Source organism: Pristiophorus japonicus, chromosome 19 (genome assembly GCF_044704955.1).
Source record: "Pristiophorus japonicus isolate sPriJap1 chromosome 19, sPriJap1.hap1, whole genome shotgun sequence".
Taxonomy (NCBI): Eukaryota; Metazoa; Chordata; class Chondrichthyes; family Pristiophoridae; genus Pristiophorus; species Pristiophorus japonicus.
The window spans coordinates 80,932,260-80,950,885 of NC_091995.1; the positions used below are offsets into that span (position 1 = coordinate 80,932,260).

Below are 18,626 nucleotides of genomic sequence, written 5' to 3' on the forward strand. Positions count from 1 at the left end.
CAAAAGTTTCCAATTTTAATAGCTAATTTAGATTATGGTGAATTAAAGAAATGAACTTTAATAATATAATAAAAACTTTTATTTATAAAGCGCCTTTAATGTTGTAAAATGCCCTAAGGCGCTTCACAACAGTGTTACAGACAAACAGATAAATTTGTTTTATAATTTTATAAATAAATATATAAACTATTGGTGCTTTTATATTGCTTGAGACCCACATCAGTGTAGCTGGATCTAGGAGCATGCACTTTGTGCAGTGGGCCACTGGGAATTGCCAAAATTAGCAGCCCGAAGACCCATTTTAAAAACTTGCTCTCCAGGGCATCAATTTTAGTGAGTCTTGGCAGTTTTACAGCTTCTAGTTAGCTTTTCTTGGCACCATGGTTCAGGAACTGTCTGCACCAACTCAACAATGCCTGAGAGTGCATAATCTTCATGAGATGCTGTGGGATGTTTACCTTTTAACATGATTTTGAAGGAGCTTCTCCTGAACTAGACAGTCTTAATCCGTATGCAATATCCTTTGTTCCAAAGTACGGTGATCCTATAGCATTTTTATCTAATGCAGGATATTTTTGTTTAATTATTGCAGTGATTTTTAATTGTGACCAATTTCAAGAGTTTAAAATGCTCCATGTAATTTGTGTTTGAACAATTCATCCTAACAACTCCTGCAGTCCATCCATGTGATGTGCCATGCATGCAGGCAATGCACCCAGAAACACTCCTGCACCCCATACAAGTTGAATGTAGTGCATGTGTGTAATGCATCCTGAACTTCATATGTGGAATGTGCAATGCATGCAGGTGCACCCTTCTGAAGAATAAGTATTTAAATGAACAACACATGTTCTAAAAAAAATACTTGGTGGATGGAACGATTAACTACGTCGGTTTACAGTATAATTTTGTGAGGAATCCATTCCTGGGTAACTGTTCTGTTGGGGAAGTGTTCTTAAAATTTGGTTATTTAATCAAAATGCCAAAAATGTTGTCTTGAGATATTGCGCACATTTTGAAGTTTTGTTTTCGTAATTTTCTTTACTGACTTCCCTTGCTAGTTGCAGAAGTTTGGTGCAAGCCAGGACTTTTCAGTGTTTTTCCTCCTTGCGCCCCGCTCAAAAAAAAAACATAATTAGTACATTCTGAGGGTATCGACGCGATGTAATCAGGAAAGTGGAGGCGAAGTAGAGTGATTTGCAAGTTCTTCTGTAGTTTTAATCTTTTATTGTATTCCACGTGAGAGCCACACATCCCTTGGATGACTATTTGGACATGCAATATGGAGACTCTACTTGCAGAAAGGGACTCTGGTTGCACTCTATTCCGATGACATGGAGCGCTGTTATTTCGGTAATCCCTTTGGTTGAGTTTCAGCATATTTGGTATTTATATCAGGGTTGACTTTTCATCCAGTATTAACTGACTGGAAGAAGAGAGCGCAACTATTTAAGTTTATCTTTGCCAAAAAGAACCTTGTTGAACAGCTGTGCCATTCTGAGTTGAAACCTAATTTTCTTTTAATATAAATGGTGAACTGTTGGATGCAGATAACATGATTTTTTTTTTAAAACCTTTTTTATGCAATTAAAACCACTGATACTTGGCATGCTGTAGATTTATTTTGCAAAATAATCTCGCCTGATACGGAATAATGGATATCAGCCAGAATGTGTCCGTTTAATTCTGCGTCAGAATGAAATAGAACTCCTCCTTCTGTGGCATCCCCCACTGACAGTTTGGGGAAAATGGGGTTAATATTTAAGTCACATTTAGTGCATTCAGATTGTTTGTTTGAAATAAAAACACTGCACACCAGTTTTTGGAACTGGAGTATTCTAGCAGGACTAGGTTTTCTAAGTGCTAAATAAAATCCAGGAGTAAGCTAAAATAAAGTAAGTGGGTGGTTTGGCCTGTTCCCACTGATGACGTGTGCTCCTGAGATAGCAGCTCTCTGCAGTGCAGGCAAGGCAGCCATTTTGTGCATTCTGCTGGGACACTGACTTCCTCCATTATGCAAGGAGCTCAGCAGCTGGAAACATGTGACCAGAAATCTCTTCGAACCCCAGATGCCTCCTTTCTCCACCTGCTTTTCTTAATCCGCTCTGCGTTCACATAAAAAAAATGCAGTGTGCGGGAGGACCTCTCTATTCTTGTAATCTGAGAGTTTATCACACACAAAAGCTGTTAATTGCGTAATGCCTCTGTAGAGTGATGTATGTTTTTTTTCTAGAGAAGTACATTATTTTCTGTTTTTGTACATCGAACATACCTCCTATTTAAATGTTTTTCATGAATAGGTTGTACAAAACTAAACTTTAATTTCTACCCACTCGTGGGGGTGGGGCAGGGAAAGGGAGGCTAATGCGAAGTAATGGGTAGTTTTTTTTTTAGAAAACTGGAGCAAAAATAGCTCTCATCACTGTCTTCAATGTTTTGTAAAGCTGTCCTTTGGATTATAATCTCGGGAGGCAAGGAATAAAAAGACTCTTGCAGTCTGTTGTGAGTAAATTTATTTTCTGTGTGTATTGTTTTTTTTCAGGGATCCATGTTAGCAGACAAGTCCCCCCCCCCCCCCCCCAACCATAGAAAATCTCTCAATCCAGCTTCCCAATTATTTATCTGATTTTATTTTTCCTGTGATCTGAAGGAAATGCGCCATATGATCAATTTGACTATGCTGCCATGATTAATATTTTAGTGTGCTTAGTTAATTTACCGCGTGCAAGTGGCAAACGTCACAAGTCCTTCAGTCTTTAACCAATGTCCTTCAGTTGACCTTGCAAGTCTTTCCAGTTGTATTCCCAGTATACCTTTCCCAAATTTATATGCTTATTTCGGCAGGGTGTTCTCTGTACCTGCCTTGCCAGTTTTGCAATCTAACATTAGATCTCTTGTTTGAAGGTCATTTCCTTTTCAGAGTACTTCTTGCAGTGTAACGAGACCTTAAGTAAGACTGACTTTTTTTCAAAAAGAGCTAATTAGTATATGTATATATGGTACCTATATGGTACATGTGCTTAATGCATGGTCACCACAGTCTGCTCTTTATTTCACAATTGCGAAGATGCATTATAACTGACTGGTGCTGTGAGCGTGAGTCATCCAGATCTTTCTCACCAGTGAAATCCAGTGAAATGAAAAGCAGATTGTGCTGCTGGCTGTGTACTTAACATAGTAAGTGAGGAAATTGAACAAAGAAAGGAGGGACTATTTCTAGTTTAAAATTCTAGTTTTAATAAAGCAAATTACCATGGATGTCCTGGTAATGAAAGCGTGCTGTAATTTAGCTTTGAGCTGTTGGATATTTTCAGTACTGTGAAAATTGAGTAAGATATTAAATATCTTATTACATGTAGGACTGTAATAGGCTATTTTTTCACTGCTGAAGTTTTTTTTTAGAATCTTTAATTTTAAGAAGGGTAACCTAGAGAACTCTTAAGATTTGAGGTCGTGGGGGGTGGGGTTGCTGGCTGGGCAAGAAAAGTTGAGGTGCTTAATTTGGTTTAAGTGGCTTTTAAATTAACAAATGTTTACTTAGAAAAAGTGATTTATAGTTCGTTTTTGGAAAAGAAGGGAGTCACGTGTGCTGTGGTGGGGGGATATATTCAAATAATGGGTTTAAGGGCTTAGACTGGGAGGCAGATCTTGCATTTTGGCAATTTCCTCTGTATGTTCTTGAAGTGGGTCTTCTTTTGTTGTTTTTTTCCTCCCCTCCCTCTGGTGCCTGCCAGTTCCAACAACCGTCTGGCTCGCTCTGGCAGCCTGGAATCTCTGGCCTGGATTCCTAGGAAGCAGCAAGCAAACTTGCACTGTAGAACCCTGCTTGCTAATTGCCGAGTGTGACTGACAGGCAGTTGACGTCAGTGAGGGGCCGCCTCCAGACACATCTGCTATGCTGTAGTTGCACACCCAACAATCAGAGCTTGCTGTCTGCTGGTAAGTCCTGTTGTTGTTGTTACGTGGTTGTGCGCTTGCAGCTATCTGACTGTAGCAGGCAAGGAATATTGTGCACACGTATGTACACACGCAAACCCAAACATACACACCCACACCCCAGCTAAAGTAAATAGCTGAAGAGTGGTACTGCAGGGCAGGAAACCATTTTCTAGCTGTTCTCTATAGAGAAGTAACTATTCTGTGTATGAGTGAGATGAAGCTACAGTAACCTTAGCTGTCTGTGCCTCGGCAACCTCAAAATGGCTGACAATTGCTGTGGCTACTCCCCTCATGCTAAAATACCTTGGGCAAGTTCCTGTGGTTTATTTGAGGAAGTGCAAATATCACACCAACTTTTATGTCAGGTAAGCAATATTAAATATCTATTGCTTTTATATCTAAACATTATCAGCCAGTCTTTTTTTTTTCCTTTCACTTTTTTTCCATTTTCCCCCCTCCCAATTTTTTGTGTTTTTTAATGCTAATTTTAGGTACAAAATTTTGTTAACTGTAATCTAGTGGCTCATGTTTTGCTGTGTGTATCTTAAATGTTGAGTGCTATATTTCTTGAAAAACGACTTTCATATTTAGTGCACTGGAACCTGTATTAAACGGTCACCCTTCAGAAGGACCAAAATGGCTGCTAAATAGAGGTTCAGAACCTACTTAAGCAAAATCCCAGTATTTGGGACTGTGAAAAATGGCTGTTAAAGTCAAGTGAAGACCGCTTAATGTGGTTGTGCGTTAATGTGACATTCACAGGACTTAACCCATTCTCATCTAGTGGAACATGTACTTTTTTTAACTTCTGCTCCCTGGTAAGTAATGATTGTGGCCATTTTCAGGTGTGTGTTTTTATTTTCTTTTTCTGGGAGGGGGGGTGGCCTAATGTGATACGTTGATTTAATCTCCGTCTATTACATCACCAAAAAGAAAGCCAGATTCATAAGGTGGGGTGGGGGCGGTTGGGGGGCTGTAAGTAGTAACTTATTTTGAAAGTAAAGGAATTCTCTGCGAGTATTGCACTGTTAAAATTCAGGCTAAGGCAACCCCAGAACACACAATATTGTAGATTTTATGGTAGATTGGTCTGTGTATTGAACAGCTCAGCTGCATCTCCCCCAAAATAACAAGTAATTTTGCAGCCATGCATGCGGTGGGGGAGAACTAATTAATGTTGTCTAGGTAAGATCGTTTATTTAAGCTCGCTATGTTTTAAACTTTTATATCTCTCAGCCTCAATAAAATGTTATATTTAAATATTTAGACCAATGTTCTCAAGGTATGTTTAAGTTTGATGCTAGTTGACCAAATACTCACTTTTCCTTTTACATAATGTTTATGCTGGTGCCAGATCATCTTCACAGTCTTCAATGCCGCAGCTTCTCTCAAGCCTCCAGGATCTTCTCATTTGTGTCTTCCCATACGGTATATTTTTTTTGACATGCATTGCACATTTCATCTATCGTGCTTCTATGAAACAAAGGCCAAATTGGCTATTTGTCCTTATTGAATTCATGTATGTTTCTTTTGTGTGATTTTTAAGTTGACTCAATTTTTTGACTTTCTCTGGTTTGAAATTTCACAGGGAATCCTTCGACATGTTCACTTCTGAAGCCAACGTTTTAGTAGTCCAGCCAAACACAATTAACAAAAAAAAACATTTGTACTAGGGCTATTTTCTTTCCTTCATCTTCATTTATTCATCCCTCCCTCCCCCACTTCCAAGAAAATCTCCCCAAGATGCCCTCTTTTTTTTTTATAATGATATGAACCTCCAGCTGCATTTGAGAACATTCTAGAATTGCGGTTGAGGCACGAATACCAATTCGTGCTTTTGCTTTTGTTAGCTTGTACTTTACTAGTCACCTGCAAATAGGTTGGCCCCAAGGTAGCTGTATTCACTTAGTGGTAACATAATTATTCATCTTTCAGTCATTGTAACCTTTTACATTACTGTGTCATGTTAAAGCCTGAGTTGACACAGTTTAGGAGCATACTTGAATAACACTAGTTGCAAAAAGCATCAGTAGAGTGTCCGGATTATACGTACCAAAAACATTGTAATCCGGAGCTAAAATTGCCGACATGCATGGAGTTAGAATTTTTTGTTGCAGTTATTCACAAGTACATCGTTGAAGGTATCTCTTTATTGCCATTTTGATAGTTGACCAAAAAAATCCAGTGCTCGCCTACCTACACAAGACATCATAAAATATCAACACATGTCAAATACAGACAGTAAACAGGCCTGTCTGCCATTACCTTGTATCTGACTCTTAAGTTGTGACTGTCAAGCATGACAATGATGGTGAGGTGAAGGACTAACCAAAGTAATACTCATTAGCGCATAAGTAATCATTTATTTTCCTTAAAATGGAGATGACGTGGAAGTGTATTTCCAAGAGGTGAAAAGCCCCATATCAATATTTAAACTTTTTTTTGGAGATCAGTTGCAAAATATTTGCCTTCTACACCATTTACCAGTTTATGTAATGCATTTTTGCTGATGCTTTGGTCTGTGATTATCAATGCTATTATGTCAAAAAAGTTATATTTTCCATGTGTTAATTCGTAATACTTTTGTGTACGACTTTGTTCCCCATAGCTTTCAAAGTAATTGTATTTCTTCTGAAAAATAAAAAATAAAACTGCACAAATATAACAAAGCTTTTATAATACCAGTTTAAAAATATATTACCAATACCTATCTGATATACTAATGATCTGGTACATTCAAGGTTTTTAATCTGTGTACTGTCATATCTGTTTTTTTCAAAATCCATAATGAGAAATATTTTTTTTTCTTAAATTTAATCTGAGGGTTTTGTAAAATTAAAGCCACAGCATTAGTAAGTGATTTAGTTAAGACAATGTGCAATTAGGTGTTGTACAGCTGTCATTGAAAGCTCACCCCACTGTTGAGAAACATGGCATTCTATGACCAACGCTTTCAGCAGATGATAGGGTATCAACAGTCAATGTTAGTCTTATCATCCCTTGATTTAAAAAAAGACACATGGTGGTTAATTAGTAACTTTTTGTAAAGGTTGCCATTGTCTAGACAGGTGAAATCCAAATACTCCATTGGCTATGAAGTGCTTTGTGACGTCCTGAGGTCACGAAGAGCACTATATAAATGAAAGTTTATTTTTTTTTAACTGAAATAGATGATCTGCTCTCGGGATGCAGCAAAAGGTAGTGGGTTTTTACAGAAACTTATTCTCTTCCCCACTGTATCATGGTGTTCCTTGCAAGTGCATGTTGTCACCCACAATGCAGAAATTATATATTTCGATCTGCCCTTGGTAGCGGTATGTATCCCAAAGATTAACAATTGCCTTACTCTTAGTCATCTGCTCACTCATTGAATTAGAGGATTTTAAACACTGCCTTTAGTGACCTGACACACACTCATTTGAATTGATTTTAAAAACGGCAGTTTTGATTTTACCTATTAAGTCTCAAAGCCTCCCATTCTAGTAAATTTCAATCAGTTTTCCCAAGCCAAATGAAATAATGACTAATTTATCTAGTTCCAGATGGCTTGGAGATGGTTTCCTGGACAAACAACTAAGCTTTCTAAGTAACCACCATATACACATTACATTGCATATAGAAAGAATACACTGTCAAATGAGTATAGATCACATATAGTAAATTTTGCATGAATTTGAATTAATTTGTACAATTGTTGCATAAGGCAGGAATACGCAGTCACAGCGCAAGAAAGTAAATGGGAGTAATTGGGGTATTTCACACTCTTCCATCTACCCGGGGGGAAGAAAGGTGGGTAAATAATTTGCCAGATTAGCATCTCGTGAGCCAGCCAGAGCCACGATAAAACCAGACTTTCACTACATGGTGCATACTTCAATAATGGGGAGCCTAGAGTGATTAGTGATGGGGAAGGAGGGGAAATTGAAAACATTTCTGTGAAAAACTCATTGTCACCCGGGTCTGAATTCCATCTGACAAACACAGTAAAGCTATTAGTAAATTGTATCTCATTTAATGTGCTTATATTCTATCCTGCCTTTTTAAAATAAAAAACTACCACTAAAAAGTTTGGTGAGTATTTCTGCCTAACTGGCAAATAATAGTTTAACAAATAAACTTCTGCAATTTAGTGTGCAAATAGATAGCAAATTTAGTTACTGCATAATTGGCCAGTTCCTATCAAATCGTTTCCTGACCTACTCTGCAAACTGCATATATATTTAAGATGATCAGTGAGTGAATTGATAACAATACAAAATTGCCTGTCCTGACAGGCATAACCAATTCACATAATTGTGTTACATACAGAGCTGAGATACAGAATAAATTATTTCCTTCAGACTGTGGGTTGCCTGCTGCTTATGTCCTAGGAAACCTATTTGATCTATTGGCTAAAGTACATAGTCTGCATTTTATTTAGAAATGAAACAACCAATTTAGAATTCATGATTAACAGCATGAGCTATTTTAGCCAGCGTAGTGCTTACACACGGGCGAGAATGCAAGCCACTGAATATATTCATACTTTCTACATAATTTCTACCTCAAATTTTCCTTCATGAAATTAACCTTGGTAGATTTTTGTACATTTTTAATGAGTTATGTGTTGTGTATAGGATATTACCATTTACAGATTCAACACAGCAAGATTCACTATTTCTTAAATATCCTGCAGCAGCATCCTCATCAAGCAGCTTAACTTACTTCACTATTCAGTCTAATTGTGTTTAAATAAGACACATGCTCTTACTGTTTTTTTTAAAGCAATTTTACTTACGATCCAAGTGGCATGCCCAATGAGGAGTTTAGGAGATAATTTTTCTGCTTTTTGATGGAAAGAATCTGTATATTGGATCAAATGTGAAAGTCATTTGTGCTAAAGTGTCAAACATAGTCCTATTACTGGAAATGTTCAACTTTACATTTCAGAATGGTGAACTGTAATACGGATATTTTTATTGCAACTTCTTGGGTTTTTTTGGGCAGGGAATGCCAAAGCTGACCTAACTCCAAATGCCATTCACATAGCACTGTTGATGATGCATAACAAACTAAGGCTGAAAGTGGCTCAGGAAATAAAGCCAACCTGCATCGGACTATTCAACTCTGGGAAGTTATTGATTGATCCCATTCTCAGCTGATAGCCACATGCACGTATTTTCCGGCAGAGATCATTATCCATTCATCAGGAGCAGAAATCTTCCTGCCACTGCCCCCCCCAATGATCTTTTTAGCCAGCTATTGACATGATGCCTAATATTTACAAGATGTTGCAATGGTCCTGTGAATGACCTCCAGTTTACCACAAGCTATCTGAATTTGCCCATTTAGAGCAGTGGCATTAAAAGAACAGGCCAAGTTAGCAAGTGAACACTTCCCATGGCAATGTCAGGAGATCTGTTGGTATTTTTGAGACTCATCTGTAAACTTCAGGTGTAGAGCTGTCACACAAGCAATTTTCTTGTTGCACTTAAAGGCATTGGAAAAAGATGAGACCAATTGTTTCCAAAATAGAGAAACTTCCCCACCAGCAAAAATCTTTTACAATTGACTTCAAAAAGCTTTAAAAAAATTAATATGTCCAGGCTCTAAATGACCAGGATTGTAAGCAGTTGCATCCTTAAAGAAATACAATAAGTTGCATTCAGAAATAGTTCAGCAGCAGGAGAACACAGTTGCCATTACGTGGTAAGATGCTCCTGTCACTATAAAAGCAGTGTGATTTCTAAATAAACAAGAGCAGCACCACTGGAGACCCTATAATAGTCAAGACAGTATTTGTTCCTGAAGCTCTTCTAATGTTGAGAGACCACATCCAAAGAAAGTGCCCAATCCCAATGTCAAACTGAGGGTTTGTACGTAGTGAGGAATTGTCGTCTTATTTATCAAATGATCAAATTGGATAATTGTCCAAAACATCAGTAAGCAGTTTTAAAACTGTAAACTTGCACCAAGAGGAGGATATTTCACCATTTATTTAAGCTTTGTTGGTGTGCCCTGCCATGGATAAATTTAAAGCAAAAGCAATTTGTCGGAAAATTGCAACAGGTTATTTAGAACTGTTGAATTGCAATTCAATATATATTTTTATGTACCTCCCCTCTATTCCATGTGGTTCTTTTGGCAAAATTGTACTAATTGCAGTATTTCTTCTGGCTTACTCCCCTTTTTGTATCAGGCTTTCCACTGCTCTGTCTGATAATCCTCGCATTACATTGTATTAAAATAATAATTGATACAATCTCTTTTTTTTCTACAATAATAGTTTTGGGATTATACTGAGCAGATTCACTGATTAAGTTTGAGATCTACTGTCAAGGCAGGGGCCAGTATTGGGGGAGGGAAGGTTTGAGTTTAGCAAGCCTCCCCTGGACGTCAATATCTACGTTACCTGAAGAAAAGATAATGGTAAAAGCTTAATGGTGTGTTGAAACTTTTTTTTAAATCCCTTATGTTGGGTGTTTTTATCTTCAAAACTAGTTGGCTGAGGGTACAAGAAAGATGCTGTATTAAAGGCTGTAAAATCCCATCTTGCAGCTGCATCATAGTTTAGTTTTTCTCCCGGTACTGGAGGACATTCTAATGTTAGTAACACATGAAACACTGCAGTGCTGCCTTATTTCTTTCAAGTCCCTGTGCGTTCGAGCAGCCTTGTATTGATTCTGCTCCTGTTGATGTAGCTCAGCATTGGCACCTATTATGCTAAGACATTGTGAACCAGTGCTTCAGATTAAACCAGAGTTTGTGACTGTACCTAATCTTTCTATAGTAGTTAAATTCTAGGGCCCAAATTTGTCCCTCCCGTTTTTTTCGGCGCACTCACGTGAGATGTGCCGCCTTCCTACGATCCAAACGGCGCCAAAAAGATATCCCGGGATTCTGGCCCCTCTGCCGAGTCTCTTGGCGTGGCGAGTCCATTGGGGTGCGAAGCTAGGGCCCTGCGCCTAAAAGAGTACCGGCAGCTGTCTGCATGTGCAGTAGAGCGTTCGCACATGTGCAGTAGCTCTTCCCATGATTGTGGTGATGCGTGCCTGCAGCGTGGGACCCAATGTGTCCCGGGCCAAGTGGCCTGCCGCACAGGCCAGCCGCTGCCTTCCTGCGCTAAGGGCTCCAAGAAACAGGTTGGTGCAGGGAGACTTTTGATCGGAGTGGGGTGGTAAGGAGGAGAGTTTTGATCCGGTGGGGAGGAGAGAGGAGAGTTTTGATTGGGGAGGTGGAGGGTGTGATAACTGTGTAGCCAGTAATTTTAATGAGCTTACTCAAGACTTTCCTTAACCCTGTTAATGAAAATACTTTCCTACGAGCAGGAGGTACTTCTATTTTTTTAATTGGATATTTTGAAAAAATTATGTAAATATGTTTTGTCTCTTTACTTTTGTAGTTTAAGCTTCCATGAATGCTTCTGTTGTATAGTAAATTAACTTTGCAAAGTTTGTCAGTCCTGTATAGCTGTTTGATCTTATTCACATTCTTTAGTTAAGTCATTAAGTACCTACCTGCGCTGATTTCTTAACTCTCCAAGGGTTTTCTGTGTGGCCACAAGTGCCCACCTAAGTTAGTTTGGAGCAACTATTAGCTGTCCTAAGTGGCCAAAATGGGCATAGGTGGCTGGTAACGCCCTCTTTTTGGGGGGAAAAAAACGAAACTTAAAAAAAATCCTAGCTAACTCACTTACACTGGCACAAATTAAATGTGCAGAATGGGGATTTTTAAGATACTCCAGAAAAATCAAGTTGCTCAAAAAAAACACAGCAACTCCTGGGCAAATTTGGGACCATAGAAAGTACCGAGTGAAAATATTGAAGAAGGCTGCACTGGAAATTCAACTAGTGATAAATTAAGAGATATTCAAATTCCCCCCCCCCACCCCACCCCCCCCGCCAACCACCAAGATCATCTCCAGTCAAATCACAATGTCTTGATATGGTCACTCAGTCATGTAAAATATTTAATATTGCTCACTTTCTAAGTCAAGCTTTTTGCTTTCTGTCACTTAGTGTGTAGGATTATTAATGACAATCTTGTGATTCAAAGGAAATCAATAAAAAATCATTTCCGTTTCCATCAGTGTGATACTTTGCACTGCAGACATATGGAGTACTTGGTGAACAGTGGCGCTTGGAAGTGGAAACAATGCTCATAAATGAAGCATTCAGCTACTCGCACAGTAATGCAGTTTCCTCCACATCGTGCGACTTGGAAAACAAAATATTTTACTTAACAAAATGGAGACCAAACAAGAGGTAGAGATGAGGTGAATTGGGGGAAAAAATTAACTTTGTAGTTTGTGTGTGTGGGAGGGAGAGGATTGGAGAAAAATGCATCCACTGTAAAATCCTGGAAAGAGAATCCTTTTTTGAGTACTGTTAAGGTGGTTAGAATAATATCCCTTCCACACTAGTAACACTGTGATTGGGTCAGGTTTTCTTTTACAGCTTCCCCGAGCGATATGTTTCCTCATTGAGATATGAACTGTGTTGTCGGAATTGATATGAAGTTAACACTTATACTTTGTCTAACCACTTGAATAGACCAAACAAAAGGAATTCTGTCCATTTGAGGTATTTTGATTAGTCTTGAGGAGACATGTATCTTGGGAGGAACTCTTTTGGGGCTGTGCTTTGCCTGACGTCAGCTCCGTGGAGGCATATTTTGAGCTGTAATTTGTACTAGTAAAGAATCTGTTGAGCGTCTCTTTGAATAGTTTTTTTTACTTTGTTCTCGGATTTTTTATGATCTGGGAAGGCGGGGTGGGGAGAGTGAGAGATAAAGAGCAAGAGGCAGCTCACCTTGGGTGGAATATTGAAATGGTCGCCATGCTCTAATGTTCCCCGCAACAATGTGCAAGTTTAAATCCACTGGAGTGATATGGCAGAGTCCTGTGACATTTTTGGCTGTGTTGCTTGGAAGCTATCTTTTCAAGCAAAGCTGTGCACCATGCAGCCTCACAACTTCCATACATCTCAAGTTTATAATGTATGGAAACAAGTAATGGTTATTGCTGCTCTGATTTATGATGTATCCACTAATGAGGCAACATTGCTAAATCGGCCCTTTCCAAACCCATAGGCACACAAAATTCAAACAGGACAAACCAGCGAATAAGAAATCTTAGTTTAAATAAGACTGAGTTGTCTGGGCTTCAAAAGCCAGATTTCCTGGTATCTTTTATTGTGAGGTTGTAAAGATGATAATACAAAATTTTCTAATCTAGAGAGAGAGAGAGAATTGACTGTACTGGATAATACTTTTCAAGATTATCACACCTAATTATAATGTCACACTTCCCACCAACCTGCATTATGACTGATGAGAAATTGAAAACAAGCATAAAATCTCTATAAAATCAGCCTCCATCTTGCAGGCTCTAGGCTGCACGTAGAGATGCATTGCTCGTGTTTCAAGTTTGCTTCCGGTTCTTGTTTTTTCTTAGTATGTCTGGTATTCGCTACTGGCATATTGCCAGACTTTTGTAGCCTGCTTTGAGCTAATTATTAGCCTGGTTGCTTAGCAACTGTCGGCCGTCTCCTAGAAACCAAGGGAACTGATGCCCGGGGCAGCAGAAGTGCAGCTGAGCTGGGCGTGAGAGATGGCAGCTGGAGTTGCAACACATGCTGTGGAGTTGAGCAAAATCTGTGGGTGTAAGATCAATTAAGTGCCGCTCAACATCGAGATGCTGATTAAACATCTCTTGTATTTGTCGTGCTTTCATCCCTACACTAAGACTTGACTAGTTTTTAGTACTATGAGCATATTAAGAAGAATAACTGTTTATAGTTATACATCGTGCATGCTATTCAGATATTCGGTGTTGTCGTCTTTGTTCACAGCAGAATTTGTATAGTAATGGTGTTAATACAGTGAACTGTGTAAGTGAGACATCCTGTTTAAGGAGTAATATATTTCAATTCAAACATTTAAAGTTACTCCGAGCTAAAGAAAGCAATAATCATACATGAGTCTACAATTTTCAGGCTTTTAAAAGACGTGTTGTTGGCCTTATCAGAGAAGGTAGGAATGTCGCAGGGCAGAAAGGTCTGGTCCAAGACCGCCTTTTAAAGTCATGCCACTTCGGAAAAAAATTGTCACTATGGTCGATCAAGACTTGAAGCCAAACCGTCCATTCACTTTTTGGCAAAGAATGGCAGAAAGTGTAAATAGCTTGAAATATAAAAGAATTACTACAAATTCCAACAATATAAATGTACTGTTTGTGCATTCAGTACTGTGAGCGTTTTACAATCTTTTCTGTCCTGAACAAATAACTGTACTGCAGAATTACCAAGCAACTTCTCTGACTGAAATCATTCATTCTAATGCAACAATAAGTCTTTAATTCTGGTGAGTTCTAGAGCCTTTCAGTGATTACTTGTGACATGTTCAGTTAGTAGTAATTCCTCTGAAGCCTTTCCCATTCTGAATATTGAATTTAGAAAGTTTTATGTATTTATGGGTGAATATATCCCTATTAGAGCTCCGGTCATGCTACAGGATTTGGTAAGTCTTTAATTATGATTAGGGGAACAACTTGTAATGATTGACGGCCACATTCTAGCAAGTCGATTTTAAAAAAAGACTTTAATTTATATAGCGTCTTTCACGACCACCGGACATCTCCAAGAGCTTGACAGCCAATGAAGTACTTTTGGAGTGTAATCACTGTTGTAATGTAGGAAATGCGGCAGCCAATCTGCGCACCAGCAAACTCCCACAAACAGCAGTGTGATAATGACCAGATAGTCTGTTTTTGTTATGTTGATTGAGGGATAAATAAGGTAAGAGTGGAGCTCTTTTACTAATAGATATACAATGGGGGGTAACCTTGAGTGACAAAGAACAAATAAGTTATAAAAGTTGGTCTTTGTTGAATTAAGTTAAATATTCTACTGAATCTTACAATATTAAATTATGTCTAATAGAGGACCATGACCAAAACAAGATGAGGCTGCTGTCGGAAAGGTAATGACGTAAAAAGGATTTGGGGACAGGTCTAAGAATTTTTTTTTAATGGTTTGTAAGCAGAAAGATTACCAGATCTAGTGTCATCCATTTCTTAATCATTTACCAGCAAAGAACGATTAAAAAAAATGATAGAGAGGGAAGATAGATTATGAAAGTAAACTAGCACGAAATATAAAAACAGATAGCAAGAGTTTCTACAGGTACATAAAAAGGAAAAGAGTGGCTAAAGTAAATGTTGGTCCCCTAGAGGATGAGACTGGGGATGTAATAATGAAGAACAGGGAAATGGCAGAGACTTTGAACAAATATCTTGTATCGATCTTCACCGTAGAAGATACTAAAAACATCCCAATAGTGGATAGTCAAGAGACTATAGGGAGGGAGGAACTTAATACAATCACAATCATGAAGTAGTACTTGGTAAAATAATGTGTCTAAAGGTGGACAAGTCCCCTGGACTTGATGACTTACATCCTAGGGTTTTAAAAGAAATGGCTGCATTGGTTGTAATCTACCAAAATTTCCTGGATTCTGGGGAAGTCCCAGCAGATTGGAAAACCGCAAATGTAGTGCCCCTATTTAAAAAAGGAGGCAGACAAAAAGAAGGAAACTATAGACCAGTTAGCTTAACACCTGTTATTGGGAAAATGCTGGAGTCCATTATTAAGGAAGCAGTAGTAGGACATTTGGAAAAGCATAATTCAATCAAGCAGAGTCAGCATGGTTTTATGAAAGGGAAATCACGTTTGACGAATTTGCTGGAGTTTTTCGAGGAAGTAAGGAGGAACTAGTGGATGTGTATTTGGAGTTCCAGAAGACATTCAGTGAGGTGTCACGTAAAAGGTTACTGCACAAGATAAAAGTTCACGGGGTTGGGAGTAATATATTAGCACAGATAGAGGATTGGCTAACTAACAGAAGAGAGTCGGGGAAAAGGGGTCATTTTCTGATTGGCATACAGTAACTATTGGGGTGCTACTGCGATCGGTGCTGGGGCCTCACCTATTTACGATCTATATTAATGACTTGGATGAAGGGACTGAGTATAATATAGTTAAGTTTGCTGATGATACAAAGATGGGTGGGAAAGAAAATTGTGAGGAGGACACAAACAATCTGCAAAGGAGTATAGACAGGCTAAGTGAGTAGGCAAAAATTTGGCAGATGGAGTATAATGTAGGAAAATGTGAGGTTATCCGTTTTGGCAGAAATAATAGAAAAGCAAATTATAATTTAAATGGAGAAAAATTGCAAAGTGCTGCAGTACAGAAAGACCTGGGGGTCCTTGTGCATAAACACAAAAAGTTAGTATGCAGGTATAGCAAGTAATCAGGAAGGCAAATGGAATGTTGGCCTTTATTGCAAGCGGGGTGGAGTATGAAAGCAGAAAAGTCCTGCTACAACAGTACAGGGTATTGGTGAGGCCACACCTGGAGTACTGCGTACAGTTTTGGTCTCCATATTTAAGGAAGGATATACTTGCATTGGAGGCTGTTTAGAGAAGATTCACTAGGTTGATTCTGGAGATGACGGGGTTGACTTATGAAGTTAGGTTGGGCCTATACTCATTGGAGTTCAGAAGAATGAAAGGTGATCTTATCGAAACATATAATATAACGAGGGGACTCGACAAGGTGGATGCAGAGAGGATATTTCCACTCGGGGTGGCAGAGGGGGGGAACTAAAACTAGGGGACATAGTCTCCGAATAAGGGGCTGCCCATTTAAAACTGAGATGAGGAGGAATTTCTTCTGAGGTTTGTAAATCTATGGAATTCTCTGCCCCAGAGAGCTGTGTAGACTGGGTCATTGAATATATTTAAGGTGGAGATAGACAGATTTTTGGGCGATAAGGGAATAAAGGTTTATGAGGAGCGGGCAGGGAAGTGGGGTTGAGTCCATGATCAGCTCATCCATGATCTTATTGAATGGCGGAGCAGACTCGAGGGGCTGGGTGGCTTACTCCTGCTCCTATTTGTTATGTTCTTATAATCTTACATGACCTTGCACCAAAGCTATGTTCATTGCTTTCTAGGTGCATTTTCAAATTTCTGTCTACTGTAGTTGATGGCTGATCATGTGGTTATTTTTCCATTGTTTTTGATTCCATAGGCACTCTGTCCTTTCCCCCACTCAATTCCTTCAGATCAATGGCCTCCTGGACTCATGATCCTACCCTCTCACTTCTCTTCGGCAGTCCCCTGGAGTCGAGGATGACTTGCTTCCACACTAAAATGAGTTCTAAGGTGACTGAGACCAATGCAGGATCTACAGTCTCTGTCACAAGTGGGGCAGGCAAATGATGATGGGAGGGTGGGGTGCTTGATTTGTTGTATGCTCCTTCCGCTGTTTGCGCTTGACTTCCTTGTGATCCCGGCGAAGAGACTCGGTGTTTTACGCCTTCTCGGATGCTTCTCCTCCACTTTGAATGGTCTTGGGCCAGGGATTCCCAAGAGTCGGTGGGGATGTTACATTTTTTCAAGGAAGCTTTGAGGATGTCATAGAAGAGTTTTCTCTGCCCTACTGGGGCTTGCTTGCCGTGACGTAGCTCGGAGTTTCTGGAGTCTAGTGTCGGGCATGCGGACAATGTGGCCTGCCCATCGAAGCTGATCGAGTGTGGTCAATGCCTCGATGCTGGGGATGTTGGCCTGAGAGAACGCTGTCTGTCGTTGGTGTTCCTCTCCTGCCAATGAATTTGCAGGATTTTGCGGAGGCAACGTTGGTGGTACTTTCCCAATGCTTTGAGGTGCCTACTGTACATAGTCCATGTCTCTGATGCATACAGGAGGGCGGGTCCTACTTGATTTCACTTTACTTTCATAAAACTTCTTTTTGGTAACACATCTGCAGGGCTCGTGACTTTCGGTGCATTGGCTACAGCTTGCTCTTCAATGCGGCAATGAAAATGTTGTTTTTCAGTTCTTTTGTGTCTCAAGGTTAACCAGCTGCCAGCTGTTGCCTTTGGCTCCATCTTTAGTTCTTAATCTGGAATCTTGACATTCAGTACTTTCAGTTCTGATGGAACTCCCACTTAATTTTTAAAACCTCCAAAAATGTGGTTTCCTCTTTTCTGCCGGACACTACTACTTTGCCCCAAAACTCTTCCTACAAAGCACAATCCCATCCAAGACTGAATATTGCTTCCTTGGCTACATGTGATATTTATTGAGGGAGGACACTGGGAAAACTTCGCTGCTCTGCCTCAAATGGTGCCATGGGAATTTTTACATGCACGGGAAAAAGATGGGGCTTTGGTTTAACATCTCATCGGATGGCATCCTCTCCAGCAGTATGCCACATTACCCTATTCAGTTAAAGAAGTTTTACATTTAGTACAACGCTGATAAAACTGGCAGAAGTAATGTTATACCACATGTGACTTTGGTTCGACTCTATTGAATGAAATTGCTCTGTCAATTTTAGTGAGACCTGTCACGTACACTTTATTTTTACAATTGCACATCAGCAACAATGATGGCATTCCTATTGAAGCGACGTGTGAAGTTCTTGAGTCTCACCTTTGTGGTTCTGAATGTAGTCAGACGCATTGTGTACCAGCTGCTTACTTTGAAGTAGTCAGTTGTGTTCCCGAAGGAAGTCATTTTGCTTACATATTATTAACGGTTAGCAAATACTTGATTTACGTCAAAAACATCAGGAGCGTTGAGCAGGTGAGATGTGAATACTAGATATTTTTTAAGTTGACAAGTGTCTCCCTTCCTCTTC

General features: G+C 39.3%; 1 protein-coding gene across 7 annotated transcripts in view; it reads left to right on the forward strand.

Moving 5' to 3' along the window:
- The window catches only part of atf7ip (activating transcription factor 7 interacting protein), a 186,927-nt gene that overhangs the window by 17,546 nt on the left and 150,755 nt on the right, over window positions 1-18,626 (forward strand). Inside the window, exon 1 of one of the 7 annotated variants that reach the window (XM_070861685.1) lies at window positions 3,918-3,939. The exons of the other annotated variants lie outside the window; for them this stretch is intronic. The gene's annotated coding sequence lies outside the window, so the exon portion shown is untranslated. Of the gene's footprint in view, window positions 1-3,917; window positions 3,940-18,626 lie in introns of those variants that run through there. 7 annotated transcript variants of the gene reach the window in all.